This window comes from Triticum aestivum, chromosome 5A (genome assembly GCF_018294505.1).
Source record: "Triticum aestivum cultivar Chinese Spring chromosome 5A, IWGSC CS RefSeq v2.1, whole genome shotgun sequence".
Taxonomy (NCBI): domain Eukaryota; kingdom Viridiplantae; phylum Streptophyta; class Magnoliopsida; order Poales; family Poaceae; genus Triticum; species Triticum aestivum.
In genome coordinates this window covers 301210000-301215999 of record NC_057806.1, presented here as the reverse complement: position 1 = coordinate 301215999, position 6000 = coordinate 301210000, and positions in this window count along the sequence as shown.

The window sequence follows — 6000 nt, the reverse complement described above, 5'->3', positions numbered from 1 at the left end:
AAATGCTTTATTTCATAACTAAATAACTGTAGCTCCAAACCTAACAAACTTTATATGTATATGGGGTGGAAAAATGCCTAGTTTAACATGGTAGCCCTACTTTGCATGTTAAACAGCTCTAAAATTGTGTATAGGGCAGAATAGTACCAAATCCATATTTTGCACATGAGGGTTTTTCCGGAATTGTTGTTCGTTGTTTCCGACCTCATTTAAACTTGCCTAGATAGGTAGTTTTGTTGTGCTTCACCCCTTGTCATGTTAATCAACATTTAATATTGTTGAGTACATAAACGAGAGAGAACTAAATAAGTCACGTGGTGTTTCGTCAATATGCAACAGAGTTGCATATTGAGCTCCACTCAATTTGTAGTGTTGTTTGTGCACTTTGCCATGTCATGCTTCATTAAACCGGACATGTATCATACTTGGTTGTGCATCATGCCATGCTTGTGGTGGTTGTTTACTATGTTGTTTCTTTCTTTCCGGTGTTGCTTCTTCGGGTTGGTTCCGATAACGTCGCGTTTGTGAGGATCCGTTCGACTACGTCCGTTTGTCTTCTTCATGGACTCGTTCTTCTTCCTTGTGGGATCTCAGGCAAGATGACCATACCCTCGAAATAACTTCTACCTTTGCTTGCTAGTTGCTCGCTCTATTGCTATGCCGTGATACCTACCACTTGCTATATCATGCCTCCCATATTGCCATGTCAAGCCTCTAACCCTCCTTTCCTAGCAAACCGTTGTTTGGCTATGTTACCGCCTGGCTCAGCCCCTCTTATAGCGTTGCTAGTTGCAGGTGAAGTTTAAGTTTGTTCCATGTTGGAACATGGTTATGTTGGGATATCACAATATCTCTTATTTAATTAATGCATCTATATACTTGGCAAAGGGTGGAAGGCTCAGCCTTATGCCTGGTGTTTTGTTCCACTCTTGCCGCCCTAGTTTCCGTCATACCGGTGTTATGGTCCTTGATTTTGTGTTCCTTACATGGTTGGGTGTTATGGGGACCCCTTGACAGTTCGCTTTGAATAAAACTCCTCCAGCAAGGCCCAACCTTGGTTTTACCATTTGCCTCACCAACACCTACTTTTCCCTTGGGAGTCGCGCTCCCGAGGGTCATCTTTATTTTAACCCCCCCGAGCCAGTGCTTGTCTAAGTGTTGGTCCGAAACAGAGCCACTTGAAGCGCCACCTCAGGGAAACTTGAGGGTTGGTTTTAGTTGTACGTAGTGTTCATCCGATGTTGCCCTGAGAATGAGATATGTGCAGCTCCTATCGGGATGTCGGCGCATCGGGCGGTCTTGCTGGTCTTGTTTTACCATTGTCGAAATGTCTTGTAACCGGGATTCCAAGCCTGATCAGGTCTTCCTGGGAGAAGGAATATCCTTCATTGACCATGAGAGCTTGTGACGGGCTAAGTTGGGACACCCCTGCAGGGTTTGAACTTTCGAAAGCCGTGCCCGCGGTTATGGGCAGATGGGAATTTGTTAATGTCCGGTTGTAGAGAACTTGACACTTAATTTAATTAAAATGCATCAACCGCGTGTGTAGCTGTAACACCCTCGATGCGACTATAGCTCCCACGTGTCGAGGCATGACTTAGAGACATAATCGCATTGAAGGCATATGTCGCAAGTTAGGCAATCTTCACAACATCCCATGTAATATAAATAATAAAGGGGAGATAACATAGTTGGCTTACACTCGCCACGTCAATCAAGGTACATAAATAACATTACATCATTCAAACACTCATTGCCCGACTACGGCGCCAAAATAAAAGATAACCCAACATGCGACATGGTCCCAATCACCCCCAACTGGGCACCACTACTGATCATCAGGAAAGGAAACATAGTATCGTTGAGAGTCCTCGTCGAACTCCCACTTGAGCTCGAGCGCGTCACCTGGAGCGGAATCGTCAGGCCCTGCATCTGGTGTAATAGTAATCTGTGAGCCACAGGGACTCAGCAATCTCGCACCCTCGCGATCAAGACTATTTAAGCTTATAGGTAAGGCAAGGTAAATATGGTGGAGCTGCAGCAAGCGACTAGCATATATAGTGGCTATCCTGTTTGCAAAAGAGAGCGAGAAGAGAAGGCAAAGCACGAACGCATAACTAAAGAGGGAAAACCTGCGGCAAGCATTACTCCAACACCGTGTCCACTTCCCGGACTCCGTCGAGAAGAGGCCATCACGGTAACTCACACGGTTGATTCATTTTTAATTAAGTTAAGGTTCAAGTTATCTACAACCGGACATTAACAAATTCCCATCTGCCCATAACCGCGGGCATGGCTTTCGAAAGTTCAAATCCCTGCAGGGGAGTCCCAACTTAGCCCATGACAAGCTCTCACGGTCAACGAAGGAATAACCCTCCTCCTGAGACGTTCCGATCAGACTCGATATCTCGGTTCTTCAAGACACTTTGACAGGTTAAAACAAATCCAGCAACACTGCCCGAATGTGCCGACAAATCCCGATAGGAGCTGCACATATCTCGTTCTCAGGGCACACTCAGATAGGTCAAGCTACGAGTAAAACCAACCCTCGAGTTTCCCCGAGGTGGCCCCGCAGGCTGCCTGGTTCGGACCAACACTCAGAGGAGCACTGGCCCGGGGGGGGGGGGGTTTAAAATAAGATGACCCTCGGGCTCCGGAAACCCAAGGGAAAAAGAGGCTAGGTGGAAAATGGTAAAACCAAGGTTGGGCATTGCTGGAAAAGCTTTAATCAAGGCGAACTATCAAGGGGTTCCCATTATAACCCAACCGCGTAAGGAACGTAAAATCCGGGAACATAACACCGATATGACGGAAACTAGGGCGGCAAGAGTGGAACAAAACACTAGGCGAGAGGCTGAGCCTTCCACCCTTTACCAAGTATATAGATGCATTAAGATAACATGGCAATATAATGATATCCCAACAAGTAAAATAATGTTCCAACAAGGAACGGTCTCCAATCTTCACCTGCAACTAGCAATGCTATAAGAGGGGCTGGGCAAAACGGTAACATAGCCAATCAATGGTTTGCTAGGACATGGTGGGTTAGAGGTTTGACATGGCAATTTGGGAGGCTTGGAATCAAGTGGTAGGCATCGTAGCATTGGCATAGCAAAAGAGCGAGCATCTAGCATAGCAAAGATAGTAGTGATTTCGAGGGTATGATCATCTTGCCTGCAAAGTTGTTAGACTTGACTGGATCCTCGAAAGCAAACTCAACGGGCTCCTCATTAGAGAACTCGTCTCCCGGCTCTACCCAAACAAGACAAACAAGTAACAAGGACACAATCAACCACGTGCAAGGATCAAACAATATGATGCAAAGATGGTATGCTATGCGGGATGCAATATGTGATGCATATGCAAGATTTGACAAGGAGTGCATGAACCTGGCCTCAACTTGGAAAACCAAGTGTGCCACTGGAAAGATGATATGAAATCTCTTGGAAATGATATAAAGAACGCCGGAATCGGAGTTACGGTTTGGAAATGGCAAGCGATTCAAATATGACACCGGTCTGTGATTTACAGCAAGTAGCCATCTAAATGCAATGAGATGAACAAGCTACAGCACCCAAACATGACAACAAAATACATGGCAGGGATGCATTCAAGATGCTTAACAAAAGTCTAGCACTGAGCTACGGCCAATTCATCCATTAACAGGTTCAAACAAGCATGGCAAAAATGCAAATATCTAATTGGAGCAGCAGATCTGACAATTATCTCAAGTAGCCCTCTTCTAACAGCATTTTGGGAATCAAGATGAACTCAAATGAAAATTATGCAATGATATGAAATGATGTACTCTCTGAGACGAACATTTTGATATGCTATATGCACAAATCGGAGCTACGGATGCAAAGTTACGACACGATGAACATGAGCATATGGATCTAAGAATTTCAGGGACTTAGGAAAAATATACCCTCTGAAAACAGATCTAGGGTTTGGCATGGAAACCGAGGCACTCGCCGAAGCTTCACCGGAGGAGGGCGCGGGGCGGCGCCGGGGAGGTTGAAGGAGGCGGATCCGGCCGGATCCCGCCGGATCCGGACGCGGCGGGGCCGGAGGAGCAGCGGGCCGGCGAGGGGCGGCGACCGCGGCGAGGTTGGGCGGTGGGAGATGGACGGAGGCGGGCTCGGCATGTCGACAGCGACGAGGTTCGCCGACGGCGGCGTGGCGGAGCGACCGGCCGGCGCGGGCGGCGCGCGGCAGCTCCTCGGGCGGCGCGGGCGCGGGGACGCGGCCCGGGAGGCGGCGACGAGGGCCCGCCCCGGGCTTCGGCGGGCCTACGGCGGGGGTTGTGGCCGGGCCAACGGGAGCGTGACACATGGTGGCGGCGGCTAGCCGGACATGTCCGACTCGGCGCGGACGTTGTCCGGCGGCGCGAGGAGGAAGATGGTTAGGGTTCAACCGCGAATTTCGGGAGGGGAGCACATATTTATAGGTAGAGGGAGCTAGGAGAGTCCAAATGAGGTGCGGTTTTCGGCCACGCGGTCGTGATCGAACGCTATAGATGATGGAGAGGGTTTTGGTGGGTTTTGGGCCAAATTGGAGGGGTGTTGGGCTGCAACACACACGAGGCCTTTTCGGTCCCTCGGTTAACCGTTGGAGTATCAAACCAAGTCCAAATGATATGAAACTTGACAGGCGGTCTACCGGTAGTAAACCAAGGCCGCTTGGCAAGTCTCGGTCCAATCCATAAATTTTTTAATCCCCACACACGAAAGAAAGGTAGAAATGACCACCGGAGGAGAACGAAGCGTCGGAATGCAAAATGGACAACGAGGAAAATGCTCGGATGCATGAGATGAACATGTATGCAAATGCAATGCACATGATGACATGATATGAGATGCATGACAACGATAACAACACAAGGAGACAAAACCCGAACCCGAGAAAAATAAAATAACTTAACGCCGGAAACGGCAAGAGTTGGAATACATATTGGGAAAGTCATATCCGGGGTGTTACAGTAGCCGTGATGGTCTCTTCTCGGCGGTGTCCGAGAAGTGAACATGGTTCTTGTGTTATGCTTGAACGTAAGTAGTTTCAGGATCACTTCTTGATCACTTCTAGTTTACGACCGTGCTTTGCTTCTCTTCTTGCTCTCATTTGTGTAAGTTAGCCACCATATATGCTAGTGCTTGCTGCAGCTCCACCTCACTACCTTTTCCTACCCCTTAAGCTTAAATAGTGTTGATCTCATGGGTGTGAGATTGCTGAGTCCTCGTGGCTCACAGATACTTCCAAACAGTTGCAGGTGCCGATGATACCAGTGCAGATGACGCAACCCACCTCAAGTGGGAGCTCGATGAAGACCTTTTCATTGTTGTGTTTCGTTTCCTTCTGATCAGTAGTGGAGCCCAGTTGGGGCGATCGAGGATCTAGCATTTGGAGTTGTCTTCTTTTATTTTGGTTCCATAGTCGGACCTTGATTGTATTCTGGATGATGTATGTTTACATGTATTTGTGTGAAGTGGCGATTGTAAGCCAACTCTTTATCCCTTTCTTATTCAGTACATGGGATTGTGTGAAGATTACCCCTCTTGCGACAAACCTACCATGCGGCTATGCCTCTAAGTCGCGCCCCGACACGTGGGAGATATAGCCGCATTGTGGGTGTTACAAGTTGGTATCAGAGCATTCCCCGACTTAGGAGCCCCCTGCTTGATCGAATCGCTGGCGTTGTTGAGTCTAGAAAAAAAATGTTTTGAGTCTTATAGGATTATATATATATATATATATATATTGGAGAGTAGGATTCTTTTTACTCCTCAGTCCCTTCGTCGCTCTGGTGAGGCCTCCTGACGTAGAGTTTTGACTATTCTCTTCTCAAATTTCACTATTTTTTTAGGATCACGCGGGTAACTTGGAATCGTTTAGATGGTTTTGTGACGAGAACATTGTTCTTGCTGCCTCCTGATATTTAGGGGTTGTGGCAGTGTCCCGGGGAGTTGAGCTCCGAGGTGTTATCGTCACAATTTTATCGTT